The sequence below is a fragment of the Cornus florida genome, unplaced genomic scaffold (assembly GCF_030987335.1).
Source record: "Cornus florida cultivar Cherokee Brave unplaced genomic scaffold, ASM3098733v1 CherokeeBrave_3.0.0_Hap2_Chr09, whole genome shotgun sequence".
Classification (NCBI taxonomy): Eukaryota; Viridiplantae; Streptophyta; class Magnoliopsida; order Cornales; family Cornaceae; genus Cornus; species Cornus florida.
Genome location: NW_026775579.1, coordinates 36,070,728 through 36,085,411, shown reverse-complemented (window position 1 = coordinate 36,085,411; position 14,684 = coordinate 36,070,728).

Below are 14,684 nucleotides of genomic sequence, written 5' to 3'. Positions count from 1 at the left end.
CTGTATAGAAATTCTCAACCATATCGAAATAGCTTGTTTTGAGGTTATTATATAATTTGGAGCTATTTCATTTTGGCATCTCAGGCAGGCAAGGATGCTTTACCATATCCAGTTGCTGTCAAAGTAGTGGAACTGCGCATACAGCCAGGGGCGGAGCCAGCCTGGCTCCGCCCCCACCCCACCCCACGTATATATATGTTTTTTATTTTTATTTTTCATTTTATATAAATTTGTATATTATGCCGCTCCTAAAATTATTAGTTTTCAAAATTTTTTTAAACTTTTTCTATTTTTTATCTTTTACTCTTTAAATTTCTTTAATTACCTTTTTAAAAAGGTTAAATTCCCCTTTTTTAATCATGCTCTAATTTATTTTTTTCAAAATTCATATTCCTTTCTCTTTTTCTTCTTATTTTTTAAAAAATAAAAAAATCCCACTATAACACCCTGAATTAAAATCCTGACTCCGTTTCTACATACAACAGGGTCTTATGAGTCCAGTTTCTTTCGTTATTCATCGGTTAAACAATTGCATTTAGTACTTTTTCAAATGTCTTATGATTTGTTGTAGTAAAATAGCTAAAAAGTTCTATTTAGTTTTTTGTTCTCCGAGTGTTTGTCAGTGATTGCATGTTGTAATTTTAAAATAAATTATTATGTATACTTTTCTGAAACAGTGGAAACTCATTGGAGTACCATTTTTCAGGCAGGGCTAAGATTATGAAATATGAAAAGGTGAACTTTTGCCATGACAATCACAATGAGTTCTCCATAAACCAAAAGTAAAGGTAGAGATCAGGAAGTCTTGAAAGAAACAAGAGGGTACTAAATGATCTCTGTTGCTCTACATCATTTCTGACTTTTTTTTTTCTTTCCCGTTATACATAATCATTGCTGACTTTGGCATCCAATAAAAATGAAATATTTTATAGACATAGTGAGATATGCATGGGAAGAAATCATCTCCGGTGCATGTTTCCCCTGGCTTCGATGTGTGGCTCAGATTGGGCCACGTCAATTAAAAAAAACATAGTAACAAAAGTTTAACCGCGTATGAGAGAATAGTGTATATATATATTTCATGTATTTTCTGAAATTCTTCATAATTATCCGAATAAAGAATTTTACCAAAATATCCTTATTTTATATTTCAAAAAGTCTAAAATGCCCTTATCATTTTCCTTCCCAAATTTTTTAAGTCGTGAAAGTGGAAGTGGAAGTGAGGAAGGCAGGTAAAAAATCTGGACACGGAAGTGGGGAAGGTAGGAGAATCAGAAGAGAAAAGAACTGAATCTTTGGTAGTTACTTGTGAACTTAGTCTTCATTCGTTTGATTGGGTGTTTATACTGGAAATTTTAAGTTGATCAAATCAACTTGGTCTTTATTTGGGTGTTCATCTGGTCGGATCGTCACTCCCCAAAATTAGATAAAATTGGTCTCCTTCTTCTTCTTATCTGATATTATTTCGCTTGTTGTAGTTTATTTCCAGTTAATTTTTTGTTCGTTTTTTGTTGTTTATACTTAAAATTGTGTTCATAATTAATGCAGAGGTTGTTGGTGCATATTAGAGGTCTGGTCGCATAAATTGTTTCAATTTTTAATTTTATGTTCTTTGCTTTCAATTCTTGTAGTTTATTTCCAGATAATTTGGTGATCATTTTGGTTGTTCATATGAATTATTCTTGGTTTATTGCTGTAGAGGTGGTTGGTACATATTAAAGCACTCGAATTTTGTGTTTAAATACACAACAATCTTCTTCCTCTATTGAAAGCCTTGCCTGTTTGGTTACCTTGACTCCACTTTTTTGGTTAAATTTGGTGTATATCGCAGAAGTTTGTTGTGGTGTTTTAGGGTTTTAAATGACTAAAATTGAGGCGTCAAAAAAATAAGCACAAAAGCCTTGCACTTGGGTTTATGAAGTTTTGCCAACTATGGCCAAATTGTTTCCTGCTTTTTTCCCATGGGTTGCGGTATTTTATGGTTTCATCCCTCCATTGACATTTTGCTGTTATTGATGCAGGAAAAGCCTCTTCAGTATCATAAAACGATCTTCCAACAATTTTTGAAGTTATGACAGGGGCAATGAAGAAACAAGCAAAGGCATCAGTTTCAAGTCACAATGGAAATAAATCTAAATCTAGCTCCAAGGTAGAAAAATGATCACTCTTCAACATTCTTTAGTTCTATCACATAAATTTAAATCATAGGTTAGTAGTGCTAGTTTATTGTTTATGTTGCTTAAATGAAGAAACTGGTTTAATTTTCATAATGGTAGAAAGTGCCTTAAGAATACTATTCCAATAATAAATTTAGCTAGTCGATTAGAGACTCATGATTTTTACTTATGGCAACGATGAATGCTCGAAGATATTTTTAGGTGCATGAAAATCATGGCACATGGTAGGCATATATAGCCTTTTTTGAAGAGAACCTCAATTTTGATTATGGGGTTAAATTTATCCATGTTTAGCCCTCTTCCGGTTGTAGTTGCTCTCTAGGTCTTGTTCCTTAATTTAATAATTAAAAATTCAATATTGTAACATTCAACATTTGCAATCATATCATCATTTGATCATTTGGTTCAGTGGTTTGCAGTAAGATATGACGACTGCAACCCAGCCCTTTAAAGGCAATTTAAAGGCTAAACTTTTCTTGTTTCTTCACATTATATTTTTATCTTTCTTTTTCAATCTTATATTTTGTTAGCAACTTCATTTGGTTATTGAGAAACCAGTAGAAAGATTACAAAAAGGAAATCTAAATTTCTTTCAATTCCTAATTCTTTGGTTTTTCAGTGAAAGGAAAAATAAATCAGCAAGTTAGTACTGTTATTTCATTTCTTTGGGTAAGCTTTCTCAACCATCAAGGAAGGATAAAATTGTTATCATTCAATTACTCATGGAATTAATTTCTTTAGAAAAATATGTACTGAATGACTTGTTTGACTATATGTTGTAAACCAATTAAGATTGTATTTATATTACCAACTTCCTTCTATTTTTTATTATTTATTTTTTTTGTATATTGGTTGCATTGCATTAGTTTTGTTCAATGAGTTGATTTTAAGTTTGAGAGCTAATTCACATAAAATTTAATTTTGCGGCCTATATCCTACCGACACTGCTAGTATCGAATGTATATATATTGTTTCAATTCTTCAATCATTTCTTTTTTAAGCGTTTAGAGCAAGACTAATTTATGCACCAAATTTTTTTACTTTACTCTGGATAACAAATTTGTCACTTTCTTTGCTTAAGGTTTTATTATTTTATTTATAATAAGATTGATGGTGGCATTATTATTATTATTATCACTATTACTTGCATTATTATAATTTATTCGGTAAATGTTATATTAGTGGCTTCATGTATATAGAATTGGAGAGTATATATATGTTATCCACACAGGTAAACAAGTTCCCTTATTTAATATATATATTTTTAAGATAGTTAAGATTCTAAGCTTATATTAAGAGTTCTAAAAATTTATAATTTTTAAATTTAAACTGCAAATTAAATTGTTGTAATTGCAGGTAGATTGGATTGTCTATGACACTAGATGGTTGGCATTCATGTGTACAAATGGAGTTGAGCTACAATAGGAAATTATTCATTTATAAGTTGGCATAAATGCCATGTATATTTAATTATTATTATTATTATTATTATTATTATTATTATTTTTTACGTATAATTGAAATTTTTATTATACAATTATGTTACTATATAGAGAACAAATAATTTTGAAACACGTTACATTTAACTTGGGATGTATTCTATCCATATTAATGTGTTCTAGTGAAGAGCATTCATTCTTGGTTTAAGTCGGGAATTTAATGAATAATTACAATTTCACACACTTCAGTTTTAATTTGGGATGTATGTTTTCTATTAAGATTGATTTAGTTTGTTTTCTTAAAATGTAATCAAATGTGATTTTTATTTGAGACGTGTTTTATCGATGAAGACTGTAAACCGTGTTCAAGTGAAATAAGGGGTGATTCTTTCTACAATTTTGTTGGGATTTATTGTATGATATTTGATTGTCACATATTACATTTAATTTTGAGATGTATATATCTCTATGATGTTCTTGTGTTGACGTGAAATAAAAGATGATTCATTTTAGGTTATCGTTGGGATTATATTAACTATAATTTGACACATATTATATATATATATATATATATATATATATATATATATATATATATATATATATATATTATGGATACATATTTTCCATGATGAATAATTAAATGTATTCAAAATAAAAAATCAAAGATGATTTTTTGAAGGAGAAGTAAATGGTGATTCAGTTACAATTATTCATGGAATTTAGTGCACATCATTGGAAAGAAACCGAAAAATTAACAAAGTTAGACTCAAGAATCACTTGATTCGAAGTTTAGATGAAGAAGATATGAAACCTCGAAATTTTACAAAAAACTTAACAAAACTGTGAGAACAGGGATGTCCATACAACCAAGCTAACCTAAACAAATATACGAGATTGTTTGGGATGTACAAATGTATTTGCATAAGAAGATTCGGAGTCTCGAATTTAGCGATCGATCGCCGATTACATAAAAAGACGTCAATACAACTAGGCCAACCTAGGGATGTTATGCATCCCAAAATAAGGTCTCCTTACCTGAAAAATATCTCAAACAACTAGGAGGAGTACACAAGTTACTCGTGGAAAATGAATATGCGTATACACTATAGTCTTAATGCCTTTGCATGAATAATATAAACTGTACTCAATGGATCATGCTTCCTAACGTCTACATTTCAAGGGTGAGCTAAGGTAACATCCTATGATTGAAATACATTGAAAGCAATCCACAATAGGTATAAACGAATTTATTGGGATGTTCTCTATAACTTTAGAATGAAACGATACGTAGATATTGGGATGATTTGTACATATATATGTATTTGTATAATCGTATAACTTAAAAGGTGTATTTGGATTGTATTACTTTGGTCATGTAAAAATTGGAAATACTTTAGACAACACGTGAATTATGTATAAAGTAGCGTGGATGCAATTACTCTGGTACTTACGAATTTATTGGGATGTTCTCTATAACTTAGAATGAAACTTTGTACAAATGTATTAGGATGATTACGAATTTATTGGGATGATACGACCAAACTTTAAACCACATATGTATTTGCATAAATAGATCACTTGAGAGTTGTATTTCGATTATTTTCCTTTGGACCTTGGAAATTGTTTTATAAATTTATTGGGATGTTTTCTATAAATTATTACCGACATTAGCTATAAAAATATAAGGATAAATAGATCATATGTATTTGTATAAATGTATTACTTGAGAGTTGTATTTCGATTATTTTCCTTTGGGCCTTGAAAATTTTCTTACAAATTTATTAAGATATTTTCTATAAACTATTAACGACATTAGCTATAGAAATATAAGGATAAATAGAACATATGTATTTGCATAAATAAATCACTTGAGAGTTGTATTTTGATTATTTTTATTTGGGCTTTGAAAATTATCTTACAAATTTATTAGGATGTTTTCTATAAACTATTAACGACATTAGCTATAAAAATATAAGGATAAATAGAACATATGTATTTGTATAAATGGATCACTTAAGAGTTGTATTTCGATTATTTTCCTTTGGGCCTTGAAAATTGTCTTACAAATTTATTGGGATGTTTTCTATAAACTTTTAACGACATTAGTTATAAAAATATAATGATAAATAAAACATATCTATTTGCATAAATGGATCACTTGAGAGTTGTATTTCGATTTTTTTCATTTGGGCCTTGGAAATTGTCTTACAAATTTATTTGGATATTTTCTATAAACTATTAATGACATTAGCTATAAAAACAGAAGGATAAATAAAACATATGTATTTGCATAAATGGATCACTTGAGAATTATATTTGGATTATTTTCCTTTGGGCCTTAAAAATTATCTTACAAATTTATTGGGATGTTTACTATAAACTATTAATGACATTAACTATAAAAATATAAGGATAAACAGAACATATCTATTTGCATAAATGGATCACTTGAGAGTTGTATTTCGATTATTTTCATTTGGCCCTTGGAAATTGTCTTACAAATTTATTGGGATGTTTGTTATAAATTATTTACGACATTAGTTATAAAAATATAAGGATATATAGAACATATGTATTTGCATAAATGGACCAGTTGAAAATTGTATTTGGATTGTATTCCTTTGGCCTTGCAAATTGTCTTACAAATTTATTGGGATGTTATTTGAATTAGTTTTGAAGTAGTGTATGCAACTATTATGTTTGGTACAAATATATTGGGATATTTTTTATAACTTATGAATGAAATTATCTAGATAAAGGTTACGATGATTTGTACAAATATATTTGAATTATTTTTGAAGTAGTATATGCAATTGTTATATTTGGTACAAATATATTGGGATATTATTTATAACTTATGAATGAAACTCTATAAATAAAGGTTGAGATGATTTGTATAAATATATTTGAATTATTTTTGAAGTAGTGTATGCAACTACTATGTTTGGTACAAATATATTGGGATGTTATTTATAACTTATGAATGAAACTATTTAAATAAAAGTTGTGATGATTTGTAAAAATTTATTTGAATTAATTTTAAAGTAGTGTATGCAACTGCTATGTTTGGTACAAATATATTGGGATGTTATTTATAATTTATGAATGAAATTATTTAAATAAATGTTAGGATGACTTTTACAAATGTATTTGAATTATTTTTGAAGTAGTATATTTAGCTGCTATGTTCCGTGCGAATATATTGGAATGTTCTTTATAACGTATGAATGAAACTATTTAAGTAAAGGTTGGGATAATTTGTACAAATATATTTATAAAAGGATATAAGTCCCAAAAAAATTGGAACAACGTTTAGAAAAACACTTGAATTATTTTTGTATTGTGGATGCAACTACTCTATTCGGTACGAATTTGTTGAGATGTTATATATAACTTAGGCATGCAATTATTAAATTATAGGTTTGGATGATTTGTACAAATATATTTGTATTAGCCTATATAAGTTAAAAAAGTTATGTTGTAAAATAATTTTACTTGAATTGGTGAGTTGACTTAAAAAGAATCATTAAAATTAGGAGCAATAAATAGTATTATATGCCAAATGTATTGTGTTAATACGTCAATGCATTGCCTCATTTTAAATAGGTTAGTCACTTGCATTTGATCATCGAAAGAAAATATCTAATTTCAATACATACATAATACACAAAATTATCAAAAGTCGGTCAACCACTACATTTTCAAATATACCAAAATGTACATACCATATAAAATAACTTGCGCAAATTCCAAAAAGCTATAAGTACGCTGACATAAATAAACAACATCATAAAATTAAAGTAAAATACATATTGGAATGACCGTCAAGAATCAAAGAGTTATTGTTGAATTGGTCAGCCTATCTCCGAAATTGGCAAGTGGGACATTGGCGTGCCAGTCGATTGGCAATTGTTTACATCTGGTATCTTTGAATATGATGATGGGACAAAATAAAATCCAGTTTACATCTGTTGTTATTCTTAAATGCATGTTCCACCTTCATAGCACATTTGCAATTTACATTTCATTCTTAAATGCATGTTCTGTTAAACAAAAATAATAAATAATGTATCATATACTATAGTATAATTTATTTAAATATTATTTGTAAATATAATATTTATTATAATAATCTATATAATATCAAGAAAATAAAACTATAAAAGAACCTGATAAAGTCGATGCTAGAATTTAATTCTATAGCCTTAAGACAGATACGCCCCGCTACGGTGCTAACGGACTCTTCGGCGTCTATCTCCCAGGATACAACGACTTTTCTTCCTTTGGTAGTAGCACTTCAAACCAATGGAAAAGGCGAACCGGCTCGGTGTAGTACTCTCTGATGAACTCAGACTCGGAGACCAGGATTGAATCCTAACTCGGAGACCAAGATTGAACCTAAACTTGGAAACCAAGGTTCGAACCCAATCCAAACCAGTTTAGGTTGAACCCAAACCAGTGGCTGAACCGAACAAAGAAGAATTAGAAGAAGAAATTCAGAAGAAGAGAAGAAGATTTCTGAATTTGGTGTGAATTGAAATGAACCCAATGATGGGTATTTATAGGCTTGTTGGTGCCTATTCTGAATGGGTGCACCCATAGTCCGAATGGGTGCAACCATTGTTGACCAATCAGAATTAAAAATCTGTTGGTGGTTTTTAATTTGTAAAGGGTGCAACTTTTGGTTTTCAAAATTTAAAACTAATCCTTTTAATTCTGATCCAGCCCAGCCCTTTAATTTCGTCCAGTCCAGCAAGCAAATAACCCAACTCGGCCATTAATTCAGCCCAGTAAACAGGCCCATTTTGATAAGTCCAGCAACAAAATAAAATTACCACACAGGCCCATCCTAACTTTGGGTAAAAAGTTAAACCCATTTCACAATCAAGCCCCGCCCCGCCCTAGCCCGGACCGGACCGGGCGGGCGGCGCGCGCGTGTGGTAGTTGGTTCGGATCCAGGCTAGCCTAGGTCCTCCCCCTCTTAAAAACTTGGGTGCCCTTGGGCCCAAACCCAAATCCCATACTAGACATATATATACTCAAGGTTGCTTTGCTACTTTTCCGATGTGGGACAAGCATTTCCCACTTTATTCACACCCATTTAGGCTTTATAAATCACTTACTTTGGAGCCAATTTCTCATTCACCCGGAAACGGATTTGAGAAAATAAATATACCATGTTCATCTCCTCGCAGAGAGGAACGCGCTCATCAATAGATTCGCAAAAAATTCTTAGCGGAATCTTTTTAAAAATCCTTCCAAAGTTTGCGTTTTCTAATGCCGTTTCCAACAATCCCCCACATGAATGAAAATTTTCGCAGATTACAAAGGAGAAGATACAGACACTATAGAGAGTACTATTGGAAAGTTACTGCATCGGGATAGGTAGCTTTTGGCCTTGAACCTTCCCTAGTGTATTACTATCGGATTTACTAGCTAACCAGTGAACATTATGTCTTGAACTGTTCAGCCGTTGATGTAAACCAAGACAATAGCAAACACACAATTCCTTCCCACACAAAGTCGGTTCTCACGGTTGTGTTCATATGGCCCTAAACAACGCCTGGTATTTCATGAGCGCTCTAGAAAACTTAGCCTTAGAAGTTCTCATAGAAGCGGCCCCACTTCACACTCATATAGGTGACTTCTTATTAAGAGTATCTTACAATACCCCACTTGAATTTTCAAGGTATAAGAGTCATTAAAAGCATAGCTTATCCTATTCATCGCTGTAGGTAACACTGTCTCATCATAGAAATGGGTAGAAGATTGAATCTTCCCAGTGCTTCTGGTGAGCCATTCAGAATTTCTGTTGTCCCTTTGAACCTAAATCTTGGGATCTCCAGTCAATTAGGTTGGGTTTCCATTAAGATGACTCGTTAGCTTTCGGCTTTAATCCCATTCCCCTCGATGAACTATATACTTGCTCTCTTGTCAAACCTTTTGTAAACGGATCCGCTAAATTATCTTTTGACCTGATATAATCTATTGAGATTATCCCACTTGAGAGCAATTGTCTAACGGTATTATGTCGTCGACGTATATGTCGAGACTTACCGTTGTACATATTACTTTGTGCCCTTCCAATTGCTGATTGACTATCACAATGTATACATATAGCGGGCACCGGTTTAGGCCAATTTGGAATATCTTCTAAGAAATTACGAAGCCACTCAGCTTCTTCACCTGCTTTATCCAAAGCAATAAATTCAGATTCCATAGTGGATCTGGCAATACAAGTTTGTTTTGAAGATTTCCAAGATATGGCACCTCCTCCAATAGTAAAGACATAGCCACTTGTGGATTTAGAATCCTTAGTATCTGATATCCAATTAGCATCACTGTATCCTTCAAGTACTGCTGGATATCTAGAATAATGTAATCCATAACTTATAGTATATTTTAAATACCTTAGAACCCTAATTATTGCAGTCCAATGGTTCTTTCCTGGATTACTAGTATATCTACTCAATTTATTAACTGAGTATGCTATGTCTGGGCGTGTGCAATTCGTCAAATACATTAAGCTTCCTATAATGCGAGAATACTCAAGTTGTGATATGCTAGGACCAGTATTTTTCGATAAATGAAGATTTACATCAACAGGAGTCTTTACAAGACTACTATCCCCTTTATTAAACTTTTCTAATATTTTCTCAATATAGTGAGATTGAGATAATACTAGACCATCTGATGTTCTAGAAATCTTAATTCCTAGTATGACATCTGCTATGCCTAAATCTTTCATATCAAAATTTTTGGTCAACATCTTTTTAGTAGTTTTGATTATAACATCATTACTACCCATTATAAGCATATCATCCACATATAGGCACACAATGACATATCCATTTTGAGTGTTTTTCACATACACACATTTATCACACTCATTAATTTTAAAACCATTTGACAACATCACTTTGTCAAATTTTTCATGCCATTGTTTAGGTGCTTGTTTTAATCCATATAAGGATTTTACAAGTTTGCACACCTTCTTTTCTTTCCCTGGAACTATAAACCCTTCAGGTTGTTCCATATAGATTTCCTCCTCTAATTCACCATTTAAAAAGGCAGTCTTAACATCCATTTGATGTATTTCTAAGTTTTGCAGTGCTGCAATAGCTAGTAACAATCTAATGGATGTTATTCTTGTGACTGGTGAATATGTATCAAAATAATCCAGGCCTTCTTTTTGCCTATATCCCTTAGCAACAAGTCGGGCTTTATATTTTTCAATTGAACCATCAGGCTTCATCTTCCTCTTGAAAATCCACTTATACCCTAAAGGTTTAGTACCAGGAGGAAGATCCACCAACTCCCAAGTATGATTTTGCATGATGGATTCAATTTCACTATTTATGGCTTCTTTCCATAAATTAGCTTCAGGAGAAGACATAGCTTCCTTGTAGCTTTGTGGCTCATTCTCCAATATATATGTCAGAAAGTCAGGACCGAATGACTTAGACGTTCTAGCTCTTTTGCTACGTCTAGGTTCTTCCTCATTTTCATCATCTATAGACTCTTGGTCTATATTCTCTTGTATATTGCTATTAGCAGTATCATAATTTCTTTTAAGAGGATTTTTGCAAGGAAATATATCCTCAAAGAAATAAGCATTCTTTGACTCAATAATTGTATTGACATGAATATCAGGAATGTCTGATTTATACACAAGAAAACGATATGCACTACTATTCTGTGCATAGCCTATGAAAATACCATCAAAGGTTTTTGGTCCTATCTTAACTTTCTTAGGAGTAGGAACCGCAACCTTAGCTAAACACCCCCATACTTTTAAGAATTTATAAGAAGGTTTTTGACCTTTCCATAATTCATAAGGTGTCACCTTTGATTTCTTTTGAGGTACCTTGTTGAGAACATAATTAGCAGAGAGCAAAGCTTCCCCCCACAAATTCTGGGTTAAACCAGAACTTATCAACATAGCATTCATCATTTCTTTTAAGGTACGATTTTTGCGTTCAACAACACCGTTCTGTTGAGGTGAATAAGGAGCGGTAGTTTGGTGAATAATACCATGTTCTGAACAAATGTCAGCGAATGGTATTTCGTATTCACCACCTCTATCACTTCTAAACATCTTTATCTTTTTTCCAAGTTGATTCTCAACCTCATTCTTGTAATGTTTAAACATTTCCAAGGCTTCATCTTTACTTCTTAACAAGTATACATAACAATATCTTGTGCAGTCATCAATAAAAGTAACGAAATACTTTTTCCCACCTCTAGTTGGCACAGATTTAAAGTCACAGATATCACTGTGAATTAATGCTAGAGGTTCAGTACTTCGTTCTATGGAGTGAAATGAGGTTCTAGTCAATTTTGCTTCTACACATGTTTGGCATTTTTGATTTAAATCAATATTAAATTTAGGTATAGATTCCATGTTAATCAATCTACGAATAGTATCATAATTAACATGTCCTAACCTACCATGCCATACATCAGATGAGTCAATAATATAAGCAGAAGAAGCACTAGCTTTATTATTATCATTAATAGCTTTGGGTACAACAGTCATTACATTGAACTTAAATAGTCCATTACTTAGATACCCTTTGCCCACATACACCCCATTCTTAGTCAGCACAAACTTATCAGATACAAAGACCAGCTTGAACCCATTCTTGCTTAGTAGTGACCCAGAGACCAAGTTCTTCCTGATGTCTGGTACATGCAGCACATTATTAAGAGTGAGCTCTTTTCCTGAGGTCATTAGTAGCTTGATCTTTCCTTGTCCTTCAACCTTTGCAGTAGAAGAATTCCCCATGTAGAGTTGTTCTTCATTATTTATAGTTTCATAGGTAGTGAACATCCTCTTTTCAGAGCAAACATGACGAGTAGCTCCTGTGTCCACCCACCATTCTCTGTTGTTGCTTACCAGGTTGATTTCAGAAACCACAGCTGAAAGATTTAACTCTGATACATCAGCTGTCAACTTATCTTCTTCAGCTATGTGCACCTCAGTGGTCTTCTTCTTGGGGTTATGATGTGTTTTGCGGCTACGACAATCTTTAGCTCGGTGTCCTAGCTTGCCGCATATGAAACACTTCCCGGTGAACTTCTTGTAGTTTCCTTGGCTAGGACCTTCTCCAGAGTGCTTCCTCTTCTTATTTTTCTGTCCTGCTTCCACTACATTTGCCTTTGACACTATTGAAGAATTTCCGACTCTCTTTTCAGATGTACGGTTATCTTCTTCAATTCTCAGCCTGACAATTAAGTCTTCGAGCCCCATTTCCTTGCGCTTATGCTTCAAGTAATTTTTGAAATCTTTCCAAGTAGGTGGCAGCTTTTCAATGATTGAAGCTACTTGAAAGGATTCACTCAATGTCATCTTCTCAGCATGTATCTCATGTAGGATTAGCTGGAGCTCCTGCACTTGGCTCACGACTGTCTTGGAGTCTATCATTTTGAAGTCCAGAAATCGTCCAACCACGAATTTCTTCAATCCAGCATCCTCTGTTTTATACTTTTTGTCTAACGACTCCCAAAGCTCTTTAGCAGTATTTATTGGACTGTACACATTATATAAGGTGTTGTCCAATCCATTGAGGATGTAGTTCTTGCATAGGAAGTCTCCATGCTTCCATGTATCAACAGCTCCAAGCTTGGTAATGTCTGTATCACCCTCATCTAACACTGGAGCAGTCTCAGTCAGATACTTGCTTAGATTCAGAGTTGTAAGGTAGAACATCATTTTCTGTTGCCACCTTTTAAACTCTGTCCCGTTGAATTTTTCGGGCTTCTCCCCATGACTGACGGGAACATTAGGCACGGTAATACTCGTACTTGCCATTTGTCTGTTATATATTGATATACAGACCACGAGTCAAATTATAATTAATTATAAGAAGAATAATAATTAAATAATTATTACTATAGTATAAAGGTATCTGTCTTAAGATTGTTAAACAAAAATAATAAATAATGTATCATATACTATAGTATAATTTATTTAAATATTATTTGTAAATATAATATTTATTATAATAATCTATATAATATCAAGAAAATAAAACTATAAAAGAACCTGATAAAGTCGAGGCTAGAATTTAATTCTATAGCCTTAAGACAGATACGCCCCGCTACGGTGCTAACGGACTCTTCGGCGTCTATCTCCCAGGATACAACGACTTTTCTTCCTTTGGTAGTAGCACTTCAAACCAATGGAAAAGGCGAACCGGCTCGGTGTAGTACTCTCTGTTGAACTCAGACTCGGAGACCAGGATTGAATCCTAACTCGGAGACCAAGATTGAACCTAAACTTGGAAACCAAGGTTCGAACCCAATCCAAACCAGTTTAGGTTGAACCCAAACCAGTGGCTGAACCGAACAAAGAAGAATTAGAAGAAGAAATTCAGAAGAAGAGAAGAAGATTTCTGAATTTGGTGTGAATTGAAATGAACCCAATGATGGGTATTTATAGGCTTGTTGGTGCCTATTCTGAATGGGTGCACCCATAGTCCGAATGGGTGTAACCATTGTTGACCAATCAGAATTAAAAATCTGTTGGTGGTTTTTAATTTGTAAAGGGTGCAACTTTTGGTTTTCAAAATTTAAAACTAATCCTTTTAATTCTGATCCAGCCCAGCCCTTTAATTTCGTCCAGTCCAGCAAGCAAATAACCCAACTCGGCCATTAATTCAGCCCAGTAAACAGGCCCATTTTGATAAGTCCAGCAACAAAATAAAATTACCACACAGGCCCATCCTAACTTTGGGTAAAAAGTTAAACCCATTTCACAATCAAGCCCCGCCCCGCCCTAGCCCGGACCGGACCGGGCGGGCGGCGCGCGCGTGTGGTAGTTGGTTCGGATCCAGGCTAGCCTAGGTCCTCCCCCTCTTAAAAACTTGGGTGCCCTTGGGCCCAAACCCAAATCCCATACTAGACATATATATACTCAAGGTTGCTTTGCTACTTTTCCGATGTGGGACAAGCATTTCCCACTTTATTCACACCCATTTAGGCTTTATAAATCACTTACTTTGGAGCCAATTTCTCATTCACCCGGAAACGGATTTGAGAAAATAAATATACCATGTTCATC